The following is a 12,087-nucleotide window of genomic DNA, read 5'->3' on the forward strand; positions in this document are numbered from 1 at the left end:
GGCCGCTCAAGAGGGCCAGCGGTTTGGATTTGCATCCCAAATAAACGAAATCACCTGCTGCAAAGGACCTCCCATCATCCTGACCAAAAAATCACCTGGCAGAGCAGGTTAGCACGTTCCTATGTGTAAGCTTTAAGGATCTCAAAGGCCGTGTCCCACTGGAGCGGGCTTTTATGAACTGACGGTGCCAATCGCTTTTAATCCCGCAGGTCTGGCGCAACATTAACTGCAGCCACCCCGGCAGGGAAAAGAAAACAGCAGTACTACAACAGAACTACAGTACTACAACAGAACTACAGTACTACAACAGAACTGCAACAAGTGGCGGGTCCAGCCCCGCCAGCCGCCACGGCCGCCTCAGCCCACCCCGCCCCGCCGCGGGACCGCCCGGCGGCAGCGCGGGCCGGGCTCGGGGGGCGGCGCGGCGGGCGGGGCCCGCGCAGGAAGCCGGTGCCGCCGCGGGAGGAGGCGGAGCGCGCTCAGCCCCAGGTACCGAACGGCTCCCGGCGGGCGCGAGGGGTCCGGCGGGCGCCGCGGTGGCCACGGCGGGCGCCCCCGCCGCCTCCCGTCCCGCGGCGGCCACGCGCGAGCTGGCGGGCGCCCCGCGGCCGGGCCGCCGGCCGGCCGGAGCCTGCGCCGCCATTGGCCGGCGGGAAGCGCTCGCCGCCGCCATTGGCCGGAGCGCGCCGCCAATGCGGGCGGGGCGTCGCCCTCGCCGCGCGTGCTGAGGGCACGGCGGTGGCGGCGCCATTTTGAGTGCGGGCGGGCAGGGCGGGCAAGGCCAGCGCCCGGGCTGGTCTCCCGTTCCCGTGCGGTTTATTCCCAGATCCTCGCCAGGAGGCCGGGCCTTGTGCGGGGAATGCCAGCGTGGCTGAGCTGGCCAAATCCCTGCTCCTGCCCCGTTGCCTCACGAGCTCCACCTTTGACGTGCCATTTGCCAACGTGCTCCAGTTGGGTTTGTGCGTGTATAAAACCCTGTCTGTGTGGGATTTCCAGGTGTCTGGAAGCGGGACAAGCAGCTACTGTGTGTGTGCAGACTGGCCCCACACGCAGTGAGCCCTGCGCGTGTGGAGCAGCTCTGCGTGCAGGGCGCAGGCGGTCTGCGCAGGGCCAGCACCCTGCACGCGCTGCAGCGGCCGGCTGTAAATCCCGTCCACCCAGGACCTGTTGAGCTGGCGGTGTTTACCTAGCAGCTGCAACGTGTAATGGATACACTGGGCGCCTTTGTGTGTTCTTCAGAGCCAGCTGGTCACACCTACGCTCAGAAAATCCGAGACAGAAATGCAGGGGCCGCGTGCTGCCTAAACGCCGCGTTGGCAGGGCTGCCGCCAGCCCCCGAGCTGCTCTGTGCGCACGGAGCGTGGTACCGGCAAACACCTGCACAGCGTGGGCCAGGCTCCCCGCTCACACACACGTTAATTCAATACAGGGCACGGGGGCTCTTTGCCGTCTCTTTCCTGACATAAAGAGCTGTCCGCTCTCCAGAGCGGAGGAGTAGGAGTGCCCGTTAACCAAGACGTGTTGACTCCGTCTTGGTAAGCTGTAGAAAGTGTCATTTAAGGCATGCAGGAAAAGCTGCAGCTATGGGGAAAATTGAACCGTTTCTTAGGCAGTGGTATGTGGCGTGTTTTCCTTGGAAACGTTTCACTTCTTACTACTAAATGGGCTAGTGACAAACACGGTTGTTCAGTAAATAGCTTTTCTGCTCACCAAGGGAGAAGTTGGCAGATGCTTTTGTTGGCATCGTTATCTCTGGTTGTGAATGGGTACGATTAACCAGGCCTTGTCTCCTGTCCTCGTGAAAGCCTTGGCTAGACAAGCTTATGGTCAATATGACCATAGTATGTATTTAAATATGACCACAGAGAAAATACAGAAAAAAGGCTGAGTCTTCTATTAAGTTTGTTAAAAACAGGAGTATCCCTCCTTTTGTTTTGGGTGCAAGCAGCTGAGTTCACCAATTCAATTGCTGTATTATATTTAATGAACTCTTTTTTTTCCCCTGCATTTTTTTTTTGAAAAACAGACTTTTACCAAGTATAATAAAAAGAATGTACATATATATATATATATATATATATACCATATATATGTATATGTATAGTTTCATTGTTTGGGTAAAATCGTGAATGAGGACAGTGCTTTTGTTATTAGTTTTTTGTTTTCTTGGGTTGAATTAAACAGAATAAATCCATATGCTTTGGAGGCCTGCCCTGTGCTTCTGCCAGGTCCTTGACTTCCTCGTAGGTCTCGACCTTGCGCTTGGCACCGTGTAGCCAGTTTGTGTGCGAGTTTTATAGACCTTGCAGGTTCTCCAACTGCTGGCCTGAAAACAGAGCATGAAGACCTAGTCACGTAAGCTGTGGTATTGATCTGTCACAGTGCTCAACACGTATGGAGGATTTATTTGATCCAGTATTGCCTTCTGATCCTGTAGCTCGCTCTTAGAGAAGGACTTGGGCTCAGTGTGCAGCCCATGATAGTACCTCCAAGAAACATGCAATTTTTTAGGCTCAACAGAGGAAACAAGGTGGGGGCTTTTTCCATAACTTATTCTGTGTACCCTATTTCTTTGTATCATGAACCGGTTTTGTATCTTAGGTAGTTTTTAAAATGTTTTGAAAGAAAACAGATGACTAGTAACAAGCTTACAACTGCAATAGTAGTTTTAGCATTTCCTTGAGATTTTTCTCAGAACTAGGAAGTTCCTGGTTTCCTTCAGTATCTCTCTGTATTAATCACCCTGAACTTTTCATCAGGCATTACAAGCAGTGTGATAAGTACAGATAGAATAAAAATACAAAGGATGTTTTGGAAAGCCTTTATAAATTTCTAGAGCAGGCTAGAGTTACAAAAAGGAGTTAAAATGCAGATTAGACGTGTAAAGAAGATGAAACCTAGATGGTTGTAAGGTAGGGACAAAGAAACTAGCAGTTTTCCTTTACAGCATTTATAACATAGTTACTCCTGGTTCTAAAAAAAAAAAAAAAAAGGACTGTGTAAGTATGTTTTCTGATACAAACTCTTTTATTTTTTTTTCTTTGCAGATTTGCTTGCAGGTTTACATTTTGCACAGAAAAAAATGTGAAGAGAATTACAAAATACGTAGAAGCTGATCATTTTTTTTTAAATAAAAAATGAAGTACTTTTCAATGCAATGGCTATCCTCATTTCAAATGAAGTCTGCAATGATTAAATATTAAAATGATAGATGGTTTAAATTAATATAAAAACTTTTCAGGAGGTTATTGCAAAGATTAACATTTTTAATGTTTTAATACTTCCATAGTTTATCAATCACAGGCCCAGTGAAACTGTTTTTAGTTACCTAGATGATGATCCCATATATCATTGCAATGTTATACACAACATAAACGTCGCAGTGTTGTTAGTAGAAGAGATGAAGAAACACAATTTATGTTACAGCTCTTTAATAATCAGTTTTGCTGTTGAAATATTTTTGACATCCTGAATGAGCAAGTAGGTTTTTCTTCCCTTCTAGAAAGGAGACGAAAAGGAAAGACAGCTTCAGGAATGAAATTAAGCTAAGTGTTGTTTGCCATTTAGAAAAGAACCGCATTTCATGGAATGACAAACATAGGTGGTCACTGGTACTGCTACAGGAGAAGAAAAAGTGCTTGCATGTGTTTTTCCAAGTAGGACTTGCATTAATTCAGCTTTAATGCCCCAAAATCGTTTGCGACAGCCTGTGATTCCTGATACATTTTTACTCTTTGCTAGAATTATGTTGGAAGGTCATGGGAAAATGTCATGGCACCCCAGGTGCTTTTTGTATCTGCACGTAGATACCCCTGTAATTCAGTGTACTGAGTAAACACTCCAGGCATTATTAAAAATGCACAGTGTTAATTTCTTTGTTTTCTGCTTCTTCACCCATTTTTAAGCAAGAAGTTTAAAAACGAAAATTAGTGTTTGCATGGGTTTTTTTGCCTCTCTCACCATGTATTGCAATCAACCATTGTAGCTTTATGTTATTATTCATATACTTACTGTATTGTATCCCAAGGCTTTCTGCAGAGTTAGCTGTGGAATTTTATGTATGTATCCTTTCTTCATATCCAGTGATTTTTCTTGGCATTATCCTTCATCCTGTGTGTTTACCACCAAAAACAGCACAGCATTGGTAAGGTGCAGAGCATGGAATTAGCACACGTAAGCCCAATAACAAGGGTGAAGAAGGAAAAGAGGCACAGTCAGGAGAGGAAAGATGGAATGGAAACCTGGAAATAGATGTTGAGCTGGTGAAATGAATAGATGGGAGAAGCCTGTTCTGACAGCAGGAGCTGGCAGCATTGAAGGTGCTTGTATCCCATGGCAAGTGTTGGAGAGGGAAAGAGCAGAGGTTGGCATTAGGTTCATGCTGAGTGGGGTAGGGGAAGTTAAAACCCAGAAGGTAGACTCGAGAATACCCTTTTTTTTTTTTTTTTTTTTTTTTTTTTTACACAGGTCAGCTTGTCCTTGGTTACTAATACTTCTATTTCTATCCTTAGGATAGATAATAAGGGAACGATTAGGGTACATTGCCTGTAGTTTGTTGCCTCTAGACAGTAAGCCAGAATTATTCATGTATTTCCATTGAAATAAAATAAATAATGAAACAAATAACCTTTTATGTTATCAACTGTTATTTATAGAGGGGAAACAGATTGGGTTAGAAATGTGGTAGATTTCAAAGTTTGAGTTGTTTTCTCTCCGGCTGTGCTGTGTGGTGCAAGTAAAGGAAAGGTTAAGTTTACCCATGATAATTCCCACTCACATTTACATTATCAATCAGCCTGTGTAGCTTTTTGTGCTTTATCTATTGTGTGTTTTTATTGTAATCTTTACGTATGAAGTTCTCCATTCTTCCAGTTCTTAGGCTCACATTTATTCACAAATGGCTCTGACAGACGCGTGCTGAAGACGTAGACGCGTTCAGGTACCGCCAGCTGTTGGGTTTCCCGCGTCCCTCAGATCCCGGTCCGTGCGGAGGAGCAGCTGCACCTGCTCCCGGTCACTGCAGCCGCTCTCCTCGCCGCAGCGCAGAGCCGCTGATCCAGGGGCTGGCGCGGAGCAGTGGGTCTGGATGTGGGATTCCTGGGAACAGACTATCCCCTTTGCTGCCCTTCCTTCCAGGCCAGTGACCTCCAGCAGAGAGGTGGCTGAACAGCTGGGGGCAGCAACATCTTAGAGCCTCTCGCTTTGATACCCCGCGTATTTATGAGACTCCGGAGTGGTTTCAGATGGACGTGCTTTAAAATTTGTTTTAAATGACCTGCGTTTTGCACCTGTTCCTGCATCGGCAGAGGGCACGTCAGTCCTCGGATGTGCCTATCACCATATCTCTGTTCAAACTCTCACCTCACCTGCTTTACCATTAAAACCAATCATACCTGAAAGGTCTTGGCTGTGTACCATAGATCTTTCTTTTACGTGGAATTGTGTAGTAGGCAGATTGAGTGTTGGATTCGTTGTGCATGGAGCAGATGAAGCTGCCTTCAGTTCAAATTACATCACTCACTTTATTGCAAGACCGGTTCTCTATTACTTTATATCTTTGCCAAAAGAAAACAGTTAACCTGAAGCGGTGTATTATTTGTTTTGTTTTTGTGTGTTGGCTGTCAAGCCAAAGTGCAATATTTGTATAGCCAACATTTAAGGTTGATTATGTCCTTGATTTACTACTGCCTGGTTAAAATGAATTTTAAAATCAGGCCTGTACCGCAATAAAAAAATGGATAAAGAGCTGGCCTGTTGCCAGAGCTTAGAATGGTGTCTGGGGGCCGGCAGTGGCGTGTGGGGACTGGCAGCAGAACTGGGGCTGAGTGCGGTGCTTCTCGCTGTCCTGGTGGCCGAGGACCAAGCGTGAAACCAGCAGTGACAACCTGCGTGGGTGCTGCAGTGATGGCGGGTCCCGTGAGGGAAGGGCGATGTATAAATATGGCTGAGGTCATGGTAACATGAGCGAGCCCAGTTGACTGTTACAGTCAGGTGCCCACAGAAGTCTTGTGCCTAGGAAGAAGGAATTCTGGCTATTCCTGCAGAACGGAAGACTATTTTGGAAAGCTGTGGCCCAAGGAAGACATGGGCTTTGTAAGGAGGCTCCTGTAGCCAAAGATGCTTCGGATATCAGGCAGTGCCTTCTGTGCCTTCGCTTGTCCCAGAGGCGGCTGTAGGAGTTGAAGTCCTCCCTAGAAGACACCAATTCCTGCGTGTTAACAATGTCACCTCTGGGAGCTGACAGCGGGTCCGGGCTTGCCGGGTGTTCTGAGCACACCACAACGTCACTGCGCTGTGGCACAGCCTGTTAGCTGGGTGTCCCTGACGCTGTTAGCTGGGTGTCCCCACACGCAGGCCCTCCTGTAGCCGACGCGTGCGGTGCTGGGGTCCTCGGCCAGGCACCCCCGGCCGTATCATTTCCTTCAGCTGCGCAAGCCGTGACAATCAGTGTCTCTCTTCTGTTGTATGGACATATCCTGGAAAGCTTTTTCAGCCTTAGATTTTGGTGTGATTAAGTTTTAGTATGTTTTTAAAGCCACAAAGAATTAAAACAGCTAAGGATTATTATTATTATTATTATTATTTTTCATCCAGAATTCATAAAATGGTCAGATCAGGGATGGATGTTGCTTTCCTTGGAATTTTTGACATATACTACTTAATTTATGAATGACAGTTTCTGTAATTTGGAGAGAAAAGGTTAACAGAGCTTTCTTAGACTGCTGTTTGTTTTTTTATTGTGAAAGATGAAATAATTTTGAAAGTCTGGATTATTTCAATATCTTTCGGGGAATACAAAGCAGCAGACTGAAAGGCTATATAGGGAGAAGTTATTCTGGAAAAATGATTATTAGAGGCACAAATTCTATTTAAAAACTTCAAACTATTTTCATTTTAAATGCACCAGTGGGGTTAAATAATATTAGGAACTTATGTTAAAGTAACAGATCATAATGATTTAAAACAAAAGGTCCCAGTGCACTTGCTATTATCCTTTATGGCTTTAGCAAAATACATCCGAATTGATTTACAAGGGAAAGCTTCTGGATGAATTCTTCCAGTTCTACATGGCCTGTTTGTCTTCATGGATGTTTATATATACCCATGGAAATTATGATCCAAATGTGGGTACAGTACTAAAACATAGCCATATATGCAGAGTAAAGAATTCAAAGCACTTGCATTCTGTGGTTTATTGCACACAAGTAATGTATATTGTATAGGGTCTGTTCAATTCTGTGCTGTGACCATAGAAGGACTCTATAGAATTTGTACTGTACCTTGAAGAGTCTTTCAAGGGCACTGGCACTCATAACCACAAAATAATCAGTGCAATGAGTGACCCAACTTACCAGGCTGGTTTTGAGCATCCTCACCCAGGCACTGATAGTGCTGGAAACAGTGGAGAGCTGGAAGATGTTTCCACTGTAGTGTGTTAGTATAGATTTTAATTAACTTACCTTTTATGTATATATATAATCTATTTGGAAACAAAAGGAAGGCTCAGAGCACTGGAACAGGCTGCCCAGAGAGGTTGTGGAGTCTCCTTCTCTGGAGATCTTCAAAACCCGCTTGGATGCAGTCCTGTGCCACGTGCTCTAGGTGACCCTGCGTATGCAGGGGGGTTGGACTAGATGATCTCTAGAGGTCCCTTCCAACCCTAAGCATTCTATGATTCTATGATTCTATGATTCTATGTAAAGCTGAGTATGTGGGGCTAGGCTATTTCAGAAGTTAAAAGCAACTTAACCAAACTCTTTGTTTCAAAGTTGATGCATCCCTCCTTAACCTTCCAGAGCTTGGTGGAACTGAGCAATTATCCTGGGAAGAGAATAGCAAATTGCCCTGCGGTTTCTTGTTATACTGGTGATACTCTTTGCTTTTTTTGCTTGCCAGTCTGAACTTATTTTAGTGAATGCTCTAGCAGTTTTTATTTGTTCGTGTTAGGCAATCTGCAAAGCAATACATCCCTTTCTTCCCGGTTAAACCTTAAGGCAGCACTGAGGCATACATTCTCCTTTGACGAGGGCCAAGGGCATGTGCAAAACCTTAGTGCTTGGAGATGGGCTCTCAGGAAATTAGAGTGAATGGATAGAGTGGATTTTCATCTGCCACTTTATCTCAGGCTACGATTCCTGAATAGAAACTCACAACCTGAGAGCTCTTTACTAAATGCTCTTGCAAGGGCAAAGTCTCCCATTCAGGAGCCTTCTAACTGTTAAGTTCCTAGTTATAGTTTCAGGTGTAGAAATTTCTCATCAGAGGCATCTTCCAGGTGAGGGAAGGCCAACCTTTCATGCCCCAGAACACAGCATTTTAAAAAGTCTAAGCACCAAAAGCAGCAAGTAATAAATAAGTGCTCAATTTTGTATTTCACTAATATTTTCACAATAAGGACAATTTCATATATGCTGCATGACTTCAGACATCAAAATAAATCCTTTTTTTTCAGCGTGTTGGTCTCAGCTGGTGCCGTCCTTTCCTCTGGTGTTCTGCAGAATGAGCCCTGCAGTGAAATGCCTTCTTGCTGGTGCCACACACGCACGCTGGTCAGCAGGACTGGGAATTGATGGTGACAACTCCCTTCTGGTCCTGTGGCTCTGCGGGGAAACCTGTGAGAAGGAACCAGTCAGACATTTGCAGAAATGGTCCCATCAGGGACCTTCAAACATTCACACAGCTCTGCTATTTCAACTGAAACTCTGCTGCTGGGTGATTTATTTGTTTATTTTCCTGCCTGTTTCCTGCCCTATTATATTTTCTGATGCGAACAAAGGCATATTTTTGTCATTTGAGAGTTTCTGCATATAAAGGCTTTAGAGTGATTATGATGCATTTCCTCAGTTTTTGTACTAGTTTAGGAGTTTTCATGCCTATCGATAATTTTATATTCACTTTTTGCCCAGACAAAATATGCAGCTCTTCAAGCTCTTGCATCATGCGCCCTATTACTTTATTCTTTGGCCTAAAAATCATTGCCTTTAATGGGCTCTCTAGTTTGATTTCAAGAGAAGCAAGTCCTGAGTGATTTAGATATAATCTGCAGCGAGTGAACTTGGCCTACTGGTCTCTGCTATTGTCTTGAGCCACTTTGGAAACTACTGAACCGGGGCTGTTTAAGCCGTATGAAACTTCTCACCCAAGTATGGCCTAATCCTTCAAAACCAACGGAGTAGGACTTGTTTTTGATAACGCTGCTGCTAACATCTATGGGTCTGTTCACTAAGCCTGCATATCGTGCTTGTTATTAGCTGCTATAGGGCTGAACTATGTTAGTACTGGATCTTATAGATTTATCTGCTGCTTTTTCTGTTCTGTTTTGTTTTTCTGCACACAACTTCAAAAGTGTATTACATTAAGACTAAGAAAATACATGCTGGTTTTATCATCTGATCTTTATGAGGAATATTAACAGCTTATTCCATCTTTTATCAGGTTTTGAAAAGCAGAAAAAAATATAGATTCTAGACCCACCAAATTAAAACTGTTTATACCTGATGTTTCTTTTGCCTGATGACCAGATAGATTTTTTTAAGCTGAGTTTCTTTCCTGAATGCCTAATACAGCATGTGAGACGACAAAATGGGGCATAAAACTACTTTTCTTCATTCACAGATAAGTCTATTTAATACTTACTGAGTGGCAGTAGTCTCAGGGAAAGGAAAAAACATTCACTCTGGACACTGGATGGAAAGATTACCTTTTAAGTCCTTTCAAATACCAGGTTTTGTAATGGAAATAATAATTCAGTTTTGCCGGAGTGTTACAATTATGCCCACGTGCACTGAAACGTTATTCGCTGCTGTCATTCGTCGTCTGCTTTCAAATTTTGTGGGCCTGTTCTAGGTAGCAAGCGAGGAAATCGTTAAGACTATGAGAAAAGTGTGCTGACCAGTTTTACCAGTTACTACGACTTGGAGTCAAATGTGGTGGGGCACTGTATGATACTACAGTGAAATATATGTCAGAAGGACACGTTTTTCTGTCTTGCAGCTTTCTAAGTGCCTGGTAGGCTTGTGGCTGTGGTCTGTGGTTGTGGTCTCCCGCCCGGGGCTGGCTGTCAGGCAGGGATGGCCTGGGTGCCGAGAGCTCTATTTCTGCTTCAGCAACGGACAAGTTCAAGGCAACTGGACACAACATAGATGGGGTATAAATAATAGAAGTAATGGGAAAAAATAAGCAGAGACATAGTCTGATATGCTTTATAAAATCATTTTTGAAAAACAGGGTAGGAGAGAAAATTCAAGCAGCTTCAAAATATCTTGTTTTGATATATTTCTTTAGAGGAACTGTTCAGATTTTCAATTTTGAAAACATTCAGATATGCAAATTAAGCAAAAAAGGCACAAAGTAAAACATCAGCAGAATATGGAGTTAGTTATTGTTTCTGAATTTTTCTTTGCAAATAACATAGGAGTTTCAAGCATTATTCCCACTTCGAGTCATATGACAGATTACAGTCACTCAGTCTGTCCTCTGAATGGTTGTTTAAGATGGATATGCTAAAAGGATGTATAATTATTCCCCAAACATTTCTTCTTATTTCAGGAAGTTCATGAAAATGAACCTTAGCTTAAAAGCCACAAATGATGAATTAATAAGTATATATAGTTTAAGCACCCAGGCCTGTGGCAAACTCTGACTAGGGGAAATCCCAGGAAAGGAGCAACATCTGGAAAAAATTGAATCTTCGGCATGTCCCCGAACTAAAGAAAGTGAGATTCAAAGCTTTATTTTCTGTTTTAAAGAAAGGAAAGATAAATTGCTCTCTCCTCTACTTTAACAGCTAGCAGAACAAAGAAAAAGTTTCCGAGATCTTGAAGTAGGATCCCAGTGAAAAAAAAAGGTGCTCTATGAGATTCAAGAATTACAACTTCATAACATATTAGAAGGGAAGTGCTCAGACAGACTTACCTGACTTTGAAATTTAAGGTCTATGACCTCTAGCTTTATACCATTTATTTAAATTATTACCTACTTCATCAAAAGAAATGAACACTGAAGGTGTAAATGCTGAGGATCAAAGAGAATAAAACTACCTATATTTAAGTGCAGTGTGAAATGTTTGCTGCTGCCGCTTTGGTTGCAGAGATAGAACAAATAACTGTCTGTCATTTTGCCTCTTGACCCAAGAAGCTTTCAGCCTGAGAGCCAGGAAATGCAGGCTTTCATTTTAGGTTGTGTGAGGCTGACAAAGGCTTTATTCTCCTTATTTATCCCAAATTATGAGCACCATTGTACAATTCCTGCGTTTACTCCTATATATTCATCCTTTTAGAGAGGGTGAACTTGCTTTGGCTGCTCAGTGTGGGTCTGGACCCTTTCTGGTCAGATCCCCGTTCATCTCTGAAAGTTCATAATTTTAAGTTTGTTCAAATGAAGATCTGTCTTCCTACTTATATTGTATATATGTTTTACAGATGGTATAGCAGTTTGGAAGTGGGTAGGGAATTTGATTCTGACGACAAATGAAAAATCCTAATAATGAAAAATATATATAAGGTCATTACATTAGGAATATTCTTCTTCAAAATGCCATGATCTTCATGATTTACTGTAAGGGTATCTCCTGTATAAGTAATGTTTTTATAAGTGAGTTTTGGCCAAGTACATCTTGAACGTAGTTCTACTGCCTGTGTAAACTATGACAGACTGTTCTTTACTGGGAATGGAGTTGACTTCTTTAATAGCCTCTTTTTTGCTTAAAATTCAAAATTTACTTGATAGGAAACCTTTTAAAAATCTTACTGAGGGTTAACAGTCCTTAAAATCTTCACTTTCTTCCTCTCTCTCATGAATAAAATTAATCACAATTTTTTGCCCTGTTATCTTGTGTTATCAGATGTGCCTTACATCTAGCAAAAGCAAGTGAACTGCTTTTGCTGAAAGACAAAAAGCAAATATTTAGACCTAATTGATCCCACCTAATCTGAGGTACCTATGTGAAGTTAAGCCTCCTGAATGCAAAATTTCCAGAGGTGATTTGGATTTGGATTCCTTATCCTTTGAGAAACAATTTCCAGAGGAGTGATGATGGCTGCTGTTTTTTTAAGCCTTAAGATTGTGATGTGTATAGCTCAGCCAATG

General features: G+C 43.2%; 1 protein-coding gene across 1 annotated transcript in view; it reads left to right on the top strand.

The window, feature by feature from the left end:
• The first annotated feature begins 434 nt into the window (after positions 1-434).
• TRIQK (triple QxxK/R motif containing) overlaps positions 435-12,087 on the top strand; it is a 52,565-nt gene continuing 40,912 nt past the window's right edge. The window contains exon 1 of the mRNA XM_088533590.1: positions 435-489. The gene's annotated coding sequence lies outside the window, so the exon portion shown is untranslated. The remainder of the gene's footprint in view (positions 490-12,087) is intronic.

This window comes from Tinamus guttatus, unplaced genomic scaffold (genome assembly GCF_059628265.1).
Source record: "Tinamus guttatus ecotype Peru unplaced genomic scaffold, ASM5962826v1 Tinamus_guttatus_pri_ptg000510l, whole genome shotgun sequence".
Classification (NCBI taxonomy): domain Eukaryota; kingdom Metazoa; phylum Chordata; class Aves; order Tinamiformes; family Tinamidae; genus Tinamus; species Tinamus guttatus.